We start from the raw sequence: 10,948 nt of genomic DNA on the forward strand, positions 1-10,948 counted from the left end.
CTATCATCCCATTTGAAGCAGGGTGATAGCTTGTTGTCCGAATGCGAGTGATCCCGAGGATCTTGGACAGTTCCCGGAATAGGTGGGATTCGAATTGTGCACCACGATCAGTGGTGATTGTAGTGGGAACTCCGTAGCGCGATATCCAGCCTGATATAAGGGCTCGCGCTACAGATTCAGCCGAAATGTCACTAAGTGGGATGGCTTCTGGCCACCGTGTGAAACGGTCTATGCAGGTCAGGAGATAAGTGAATCCCTGACTGACCGGCCATGGTCCAACCAAGTCAATGTGAACATGGCTAAACCGAGCGTCTGGGGTGCTGAATGTTCCAAGGGGTGCGCGGATATGCTCGTGCACCTTTGATTTTTGGCAGGATACACAGGAACGTGACCAAGCAATGATGTCACGCCTCATGTTAGGCCAGAAAAATCTAGCTGTAATCAGCTTTACTGTGGCTTTGCGTCCGGGGTGTGCCAGGTTGTGTAGAGTGTCGAAAACAACTCTACGGTGGGTCGTTGGAACGAATGGTCGAGGTGAATCCGTTGAGGTGTCACAGATGATCTGCGTGTCAGAAGTAGGCACGGGCAGATATGCGAATTTGCAAGTCCCGAATTCAGGTGACGATGGATCCAACGTGTCCAGACTTGGCTGGTCTAAGGCCATCTGTTGCAAATCGATATCCGATGGTGAGGACAGAGAATTGATGGGCAGGCGAGACAATGCGTCTGCTGCTGCGTTCTGCTCACCCGCGATATGTCGGATATCACTAGTAAACTGCGAAACAAAGTCCAAATGACGTGTTTCGCGGGGAGAATATTTGTCCGGCTTAGCACGCAGTGCGTATGTAAGCGGACGGTGATCAGTGTAGATCACAAATTGTCGGCCCTCGAGTGAATGTTGGAAGTGTTTCACTGCGAGGTACATTGCCAGTAGTTCGCGGCCAAACGTGCTGTAACGTTGTTCGGCCGGTTTCAGCTGTCGCGAAAAGTATGCTAGAGGTTGTAACTGTTGTTGGTGCTGCTGTTGCAGCACTGCACCTACAGCTGTGCCCGATGCATCAACGACCAGTGAAAACTGGGCATCGGGTACAGGATGTGCCAGCAAAGATGTCGTCGCTAGTTTATTTTTCACTTCCGCAAATGCTTTAAGTTGGATCTCATTAAGTGAGATCTGCTCGTTTTTCTTCTTCCTGTTACGTAACAGGTCGGAAAGAGGAGCTAAGAGATCCGCACAGCGTGGGATAAAGTGTCTGTAGTAATTCAACAGACCAAGGAAGTGCCTAAGTTGGCGAAGTGAAGTGGGCGGTTGAAGGTCTTGTAGAGCCTTCACCTTTTCCGGCAACGGAGATATACCGTCTGGGCTGATAATGTGGCCCAGGAAAACTAGTGACGTAACACCGAAAACACATTTACCAGGGTTAATCCTCACTTGGTATTGCTGAAACCGTTCAAAAAGTAGGCGGAGGTGAGTGACGTGTTCCTCAGGTGAGGCACTAGCCACGAGAATGTCATCTATATAGTTATAGACGAAATCTAAATCACGCACTACTTCATCCATAAAGCGCTGAAAAGTACTGGCAGCGTTACGTAGGCCGAAAGGCATAGTAAGAAATTCAAACGCTCCAAATGGGGTTGTAACCGCAGTCTTGGGTATGTCGGCCGGATTCACCGGGATCTGATGGTAAGCCTTAACCAGATCTAGCTTAGAGAAAGTCTTACAGCCATGCAGAGAGGAAGCAAAGTCCTGAATATGCGGGATTGGGTAACGATCAGGTACCGTCATGGCATTGAGTCGTCTATAGTCCCCAGTTGGACGCCAATCTCCGTCTCGTTTTGGAACCATATGCAGAGGGGAAGCCCAAGGACTGGACGAGGGGCGTATAATTCCCAACTGTAGCATATGATTAAATTCTGCCTTCGCTGCTTTAAGTTTATCCACAGGAAGGCGACGAGGGCGTGAGAACACAGGAGCACCTGTGGTCTCAATATGATGTTTTGTGGTGAGCGTGGGTTTGCTCACCACAAAATTTAAATTGGTTAACTCCGGGTAGGAGTGTAGCACCTCATGGTATGGGTCATTTGCAGCGGCAATGAAAAATACCGGGCTGATAGATGGGGCATTAGATAACGAGCCAGGGACGGAAAGTTCCGTGCTAGCGTCTATCAGCCGGCGTCTGCGCATGTCGACCATTAAATTAAAATTATGCAAGAAATCCGCGCCTAGTATGGGGTACGGTAGATCTGCTACAGTGAAAACCCACGTAAAGTCTCTCCGTAAATTCAAGTCCAGAGAACGTGAAATTTGACCGTACGTGGGGATAGGTGAATGGTTCACCGCTTGCAGTGTTATCAATGACACTGGTGGCCTTTCTTTAAGTAGCCTAAGTGGCCATATACTACAAACAGCGCCAGTGTCTACCAAGCAACGTGCTTGAGATTTTACGTCAGTGACGAAATAGGCACGGTTATTTGCATTTTGTGGAAAGTTTGCCGTGCTCGTCTTTCCACAATTTAGTTTCCCTGGTTGTTAAAAGTGCAGGGCATTTTACAATTCCGTGCTTCAGCGCCATAGCGACTATGATAAAAACATAGTCCCGGCATGTTTGCACGGCGACGGTGGTGCGGGGAAGATGAGCGGCTTTTGTAGCGGCGTCTGGGTGAGTGCGACCTGCCCATATTGAGCTTGCTCACCTCTCTAGTGAGGCGTTCGATGGCCGTTAGTATAGCCACCGATGTAGCATCCTGTCTTACATTTGCGGTGCCTGCGGGTAGCTCAGCAGGCTGTTGTGGAATCGCCGCGGTGGTAGGCCCCCTCACAAAGTCCATGACCTTGTCCGCCGATGCTGCTACTACATCGACGGTGTGTTTTTCAAACATTGGCGCAAGTATGGCCTTTACCTGCGCCGGCAGCCTTGAGAAAAAGAGCTGCTTAATTAAGGCACTGTCAGGAGGGACGTCCTCTGCCAGTTCCCTCATTCTACGGAGTAGTTCCGTCGGCCTGCGGTCACCTAAGTGCTCGTCATGGACCAGCGTTTGAAAACGCTTTTCCGCCGACACGGACGTCCGTAGTAGCACCTCCCGTTTTATGCTATCGTAAGTGGAGTTTAACGGGGTGTCCGTTATTAAGTCCTTGACCGCAGGAGTCAATGACGCGGGGAAGGCACTGAATAAAATGTGCAGCTTCGTTTGCTCTGACACGTTGTTCGCCGCAAAATAAGACTCGAGTTGAGCAAACCAGACCCGGACGTCCCCAGCGAAGGCAGGCAACGTTGTCAACGTCACTACCGAAAGTAGATACCAAATATTTTAAAAAAAAATATATATATATAATGTATCCGAAATCTGAAAGGACGCCGAATATGGACCACGTGGAGAAGAAAGGAGAAATATGGAGAAAATCTTTAAACAGAGACAATACAAAAAAAAAAAAAAAATTTAACAGGCTAATGGGGGAGGAGAAGAAAGAAACAAAATTACCATGAAATAAAGCTAAAACAAAATTATATCAGGAAGAGCCGTGAAGCAAAAAAAAAATGTGGACAATATGGGTTTTTTTTTTTTTTTTTTTTTTTTTTTTTTATAAATGTGTGTGAACCTGAAGATAAATGAACTCTTTAAGTACTTACATTTTGGCCGAAGAGTGCTAATGCGGAAAAACTTCGTGAAAGTTCTTTTTTTTTTTTTTTTTTTTTTTTTTGTTGTTGAGTTTTTTCTTTTTCGTACACCAAGAAAGTGTCACCTCTTTTTGTAGGTTGGCGTTCTTTTTTTTTTATGTGTAGCCCGCCGTTGTGAAAGAAAAGGGTGTTTTTTCGGTATTATTATACAAACACCGTGACAGCGTTAGGGTTAGGGTTAGGATTAGGGTTAGGGTTAGGGTTAGGGTTAGGGTTAGGGTTTAGGGTTAGGGTTAGGGTTAGGTTTAGGGTTAGGTTTAGGGTTAGGGTTAGGGGTTAGGGTTAGGGTTAGGGGTAGGGTTAATTCGCTGTCACGGTGTTTGTATAGTTTTACCGTTTTTTCTTTGTTTTTTTTGTTTTTTGTTTTTTTATGCTCCTTAGTTTATAATATATATATATATATATATATATATATATATATATATATATATATAACGGGAAAAAAACGATAAGGAAGAGAGGGAAATAACGTCTTTTTTTTTTTTAAGTTTTAAATGTGCTCTCCCGAATCCGTTGTCTGTTTATGAGTGTGGTTGGTTTTTAAAATGCGCGCCTTACCCTGTTAAAAAGCGAAAGAAGTGTCTGTTCGGAAATGTGTTATCACGACGGAGTCACCATTTTAGGGAATTCCCTAATAAAATAAAATAACACATTTCTATGAACAATGACAAACAACTTCTTCAACTTAACAAGGGAAAGGTTTATTTGCAAAGCGTACTGAAGGAAGAAAGTAGAGTCGGGTCTCCACTGCCTTACGAGGTAGTTACAACCCGCAGGCTGTCGTCAATACCTTTAGTAGGAGCAGCGAAGAGAACAGGCGTCTAGCCCCGACGAAGGCTGGTAGCGTAAGAGAGAGTTTTCTTCTGGGACCGGAAGCTGTCTGGTCCCTAGGGGTCAATTTGTATTCGTGCGCAAGTCCTCAGATTGGACAGTCTAGCGCCTCATCACTCAGAGGAAGCGAATGCGCGAGAAGAAAAGGGGTCCATTTGTGTCTGCTACACACTAACGACAACACGAATGGTAAAACCCAACAAATGAAATAAATGCAAAACACAAGAAATATCAGAACTTGTATATTAAGAGTTACGTCCCTTGAATCAGTTCCAAGTTATCGCCCCTGATCTGGTTATACTGTGAAATGAATTTTCAGTTTTTAATGTTGTTGTGGTCCAGAAGAAAGGCACGAACACTGGATTACATGAAAACAAAGTATATGTAAAGAAAATATAATACAGTAGTCTGACTGATATGTATTAGACTTAGTATTTACTTCTTTCCCACTGCAGAAAGATGTGACACAAGGTGGGGAGAGTCACAACAACAGCACTCCTAAAGAAGTGTGAGATATTCTCTCACCTCGGTTTTGCCCTTGGCAGAATGAAAGAAAAGAATCAGAAATCACAACAGGTTCACCTTTAAACTTCAACGTAAATATTATTAAAGTAAAAAAATCCAAATTGCAAAAGATGTGTCATCTTTAGCTTTCTGCAAGAACTCTCAAAATATAAAAAAAAAACATTAATTATTTTTCTTTTTTGAAAACATTCATTATTTTTCTGTCTTTTTTGGAAAAAAGAGCTTGTATATTTGCACGAACAGTCAAAAATAGTGGCCTGATGAAATTAGATTTCGAACTAAATCATACCTGAAACATATATGTCCATATTGTCGTATCCGACTAACCACCAGTGGCGTAGCAACTATTTTTGCTATCCTGGACAGGCATAAGATTTGCTCCTCCCCTACCCTCGCTGGCCATTGATAATTTGTTAACTTTCACAGTTCCAGAAAGTCCACAAAATACTTATTTTCATGAAATTACAATTAAGGATCTAAAATCTGTTTAAAACCAGTATTACACACATAAAACACACGAACATATTACAACCTTAAAAACTCATTTGGGTATAAAATTTCAGATATTTTTTTTTTATTATTATTATTTTAATTTTTTTCTATTTTTACCCTTTCAAAATGCCGCCTTCTGGCACATACCATCTGGAGTGGATTGCCTCTAATGCCTCTCCCCCTTTGCTACGCCACTGTTAACAACCCATTCAGAGTGACATCCCCTGAATTACGTCACTTTCATCTTTATAAATAAAGAACCAGGTAGTCGCCATCTTGGTCACAACCTGTACATGCGTGTCTTGTTCCTATTTACAATGCCTCCCCACGGGACAGAGTTAGACACCAGGGTCGTTTTTTAATGTGGAGAAAAGGAACAAAAATAAAGTGCAGCATCTGAAGAACAGATACTACACTTTGATCTTGTCCCTGCCCTTCAAGCTTACGAACACAACACATATGCAGTCAATAATGTTTGTATAAATAAAGGAAACTATACACAATAATATAGCTCTATTCATCATTGTGTCCTATTTTATAAACACCAGTGTGTTTCATTGGATTAACATCGAGGAAACCATATCAATACAATCATTATATATATATAGGGTGTCCAAAAAAAAACAGAGGACATTCAATTGTTTTTCTACGCATTTTACTGTCAACGGAGAAAAGAAAAAGGCCAAATACCCTAGTATTTTGATGTGATGTTTTGAATATAATAAACTAGCTATGACCAAAGTTTCATTTCATTCGGACAAAACACTAAGAAACGGGGTCTAATTAGAGTTGAGGCCCGTTTTTTTGGGGGGGGGGTCACCCTGTATTAGGAGGAAACATTTTATTTTTAGGAACATTTTTAGCTGCACACTTGCAGACATATTTCAGTCAAAGTTGTAAATCAGCTAAACATCCTCAAACTTCTGTTTGAAGTACATGTGAAAATTGAAATGAGAGCAGTTTTCTCAAGATGTCAACATGTAATTCACTTCGAAAGGATTATTTGGGACTATGTCCAGAACTATTAAAATAACTCTATTATTTTAATTACTAGATCTTTAATCTGTTAAAAGACGAGCAAAAGTTATAGCCCATTGACTTAGAATGAGTGCTAATAATACTTAGTTCGCTGCACTTTATCATAACAAAGGTTCATACAAAATTTCAGCCAGATTGGTTCAGTAGTTTCCAAGAAAAATTGTGGAGTAAATGTGGTTTTGTGGTGACTAATCTCTATTAATCCATGTTAATCTCTAATGGTATTGTAGTAACAAATTCCTGTTAATCCCTAGCTGTGCATTGAATGGATACTATAATACTTAGTTCGCTGCACCTTATACAAAGACCCATACAAAATGTTAGTCAGATCGATCCGTAAGAAATCCAATGTTTTTTTAAGACTCTCAAAAATAATAAAACTCACATTATTCAAAGATGACGTACATCCATGAAAGTAAACAGAAATTTATGTAACTAATGAAATTTTATATATAAACTAGCAGGCTGCCCGGCATTGCCCGGTCATAAAATACACTTAAATATGATATTTTGATTAATGCAGATTTCGTATTTATTATTATATTAACCTGGGTGCTCGGCGTTGCCCGGGTGTTTGGAGGTGTGTGTTGTGCAACAAAAAAAAAAGTGGTAGTAGGCAGTCACCCGTGACGCAAAGGCGGAAAAGAAAATGAAAGAAAATATGATGTCTTACCCCTACTCCATGAAGCGACCGGAAGTTCAGAACGTTAAAATTAGGCAAAGTCAATCCAACCGATACAATGACTTGCAAAAATGGCTTGCAAAAATCGACCCCGCCTTGAAAAAACTGCTCAGTTGAGGGTGAAGGAATTAATGTTTTTGGCCAATTTTTTGATATTTTTCGTCTGAGACGTCGAGCTTCAAAATTATACCGATCTCGTGAAAATCTGTTGTCTCTGTCGAAAATTTTAGGCAGACATACAAACAAACATAGATGCATACATTAAACACACAGGTGAGATTTATATTATAGAGTAGCCTGGGTGACCGGCGTTACTCGGGTGTTTGGAGGTGAGTGTTGAGTAAAAAAAAAAAGTGGTAGTAGGCGGGGAGGCAGGCAGGCTCGAACCTGTACCACAAAGGAGGAAAAGAACATGGGGAAAAAACCGTGATGTATGTTTGTTTGTTTGTATATCTGCCTAAAACTTTTGACAGAGGAGACAGATTTTCACGAGATTGGTATCATTTTGAAGCACGACCCTTCGGACGACAAATATCGAAAAATTGGCCAAAAACATTTGTTCCTCCACCCTCAATTGGGCAATTTTCTACAGGAAGGGGTCGCTTTTTTCGCGATATTTTCAAAAGTCAACCCTTTTTTCAAATGTCTAGCCTTAATATAAACTTATGTCACTTCCGGTTTGGCAATAGGCGCAACAGCAAAAACGTAATGTTTTTTTTTTTTTTTTCACATTCTTTTCTTCCTTCGCGTCACGGGTTTGCGTCTGCTTACTTACTACCACGTTTTTCTTTTTTATTTGCTCAACATACACCTCCAAACACCCGGGCAACACCGGACACCCAGGCTAGTTTTGAATAAATAAAAAAAAAGGGTTTTTAATATGAATATCAATATATAAAAAAAAAAAAAAAAAATTTATAGGAGAATAGAAGATTAGTGATGGGACGATTCCAATATTTTCCGCTGATTTCGATACATTTACTGATTCTGTTACAAATTTCCGATTCCAATATGTTGTGAATTTCGATATAAGCAAAATAATTATACAAACATTGATTGGTAGCTGTTAAGTTTATTGTACAAATAGTACAACACAAGAACAGAATCTAATAAAGGATATATGTTATTTTATATATATATATATATATCTGCTGATAAAAAAACTTTTAATCAAAATGCTACTTTCTTCAATAATGCTTTATGGAAATCAGGATACAAGGAAAAGATTAAATACAACAATTATGCTCCTCCTTCAGGCCGCCTTAAATCTGTAATCACACACAATATGACTCGTAAGAAACCAGTTCAAATAACAAGATCTGCCGCTATCAATAACAATGAACCAGTCTACATTTATAATCCAAACCAAAATACTAATCGTAATGCCTCTAACCCACCTAGTCGCATCAGGAGAAAGAAAAATATTTGGTTTAATCATCCATTTAGCCTAAATGTCAAAACTAATATACCTAAGGAATTCTTCAACATTGTACAAAACTCTTTCAAATACCACACAGATATAGTTCTATTTTCAATAAAAATTCAATCCGGATTTCTTATTCAACAATGCCTAATTTAGCACAAAGAATCTTAACATCTAATCACCTTTTTCTTTACCATATTCCCTCTGCTTCACTTTTTTTGTTGTCAAGTAAGATCTTTGACTTACTTGTTGTTTACTCAAATACTTCCGCATGCAAAATCCGATCCCGCATTTTGCTAATTCCTACCCTCTGATGAGAGAAGAAAAGTATTTCTTCGAAACTCCACGGATTAAGGACTATCCATTTATCTAGTGTTTCCTTTTCAGATTAAATATGTTTTTAACTCATTTCAAAGTGTTTTTTAACATATTTTATTAACTGTTTGCTCATATATATATATATATATATATATGGTATATATTTAGGTAAAAATGCACTTTCGTAAATAATTGAATTTATTCAAAAACATACCGCTAAAACCAAAAAAAAACAAACATCTAAGTAAAATCGCGATATATCTAGACGGTCGTGTGGGATGGGTCAGCGGTAAGGGGTTTAGGCTGATTACCGTGGGGTCCCCATTTCGAATCTCGCTAGATTCAGCCATTCTGATGAGTCGTAGACGACGAAACACGTGTCAGTGGATAATTGTATTTTTGAAATAATATATATATATATATATATATATATATATATATATATAAATATTAGTGATGGGACGATTCTAACATTTTTCCTGATTCCGATACAATTACTAATTCCGATTCCAATTCTTTATAAATCTCTAAATATTTAACTATAGAGGTGTATTTTTTCCTTGATTACCGTAAAAACACACATGTTGAATGTGCAAATATTTTCCTAAAAGTAAGAATATATGTGTGGGGGAACAATCTATCGATTTTAGCTCCAATGGTGATTTAAAATCAATAAATATTTATTATTTTATTGTTTTTACCAGCAATGGAAGATTTAACTTTAAACAAAATCAAATAAAAAAGACAATTAAAAGAATCGTTTTGGCATCGGAAAATCGGTACAAATTTTTCCGATTCCGATACCCTAAAATATTTCAATTCTTCTGATTCCCGATTCCGATTCTGATTAATCGTCCCAACACTAATATATATATATTTGGGAAAATCGATGTGATCGGTTTTTGGACAGAAATTTGGCGATTAAGGGGTCAAAGTTCAACGATTTGACCTTTGAGAATTCTACCAAAGTCCTCCGACGATTTTGGGTCTACACACTTGAAATTTTAGATATAGGTTCCTTGGACATGGATCTAACTTAATAACTTGATTTGAGCCCAAAACAATTAATTTTAAGGGGTCATAATAGGGGTCAAAGTTTAAAAAAATTTACCACTTTTTTTTCTTTTTTTTTTTGCTCAACATACACCTCCAAATACCCGGGCAACGCCGAGCACCCATGCTAGTATATATATATATATATTTTCTTTTCCATCTTTGGTCGTTTTCAATCAAGAAAAAAAATCTGCATTTTTCTTATGGATTTATATGGGTCTTTGATAACTTGTTTAGTCAATCTATACGCTTCAATGAAACACGTGTAAGATGTACCATACAACCAATAAAATATGAATGTTATATAAATATACTTGTAGTATTGGAATTGCTAACTAATGATATACATGATCTGAAAGTGTAAATCCATTTTTATTGAGCTTAAATAAATGTGGCAATTTTTTAAAATAACTTTATTGAATATATACATTGAAGGTATATATCTTACTATCGAAACATACACACACACACACACACACACACATACACACACAAATATACAAGGTGACCCTAAGAAAACAAAAGCTAAATAGAGGCCATCTAGAACATATGCTGTAGAACGGAGAAAAAAAGGCCAAAGACCCTAGTGTTTTGATGTGATGTTTTGAATATAATAAACTAGTTATGACCAAAGTTTCATTTCATTCGGACAAAACACTAAGAAACGGGGCCTACAGGGTGGTCAAAAAGTCAGGTAACATTTTAAAGAAAAACGATATTAGCAATACACGTATATTTAAGTACCATACATTGAAATATAAAATGAAACAAACATGAAATATGTTTATTTTGTTAATTGTCGTCCATTTCTCTCTATCAATCGCTGGAAGCGATTAACCACTGATTGTGTAACACGTGTAATCATGTCAGCTGATATCCGCGCAATCTCCTCTTCAATAAATAACTTTAAAG

Source organism: Euprymna scolopes, chromosome 24 (assembly GCF_053919585.1).
Source record: "Euprymna scolopes isolate OS-2025 chromosome 24, ASM5391958v1, whole genome shotgun sequence".
Classification (NCBI taxonomy): Eukaryota; Metazoa; Mollusca; class Cephalopoda; order Sepiida; family Sepiolidae; genus Euprymna; species Euprymna scolopes.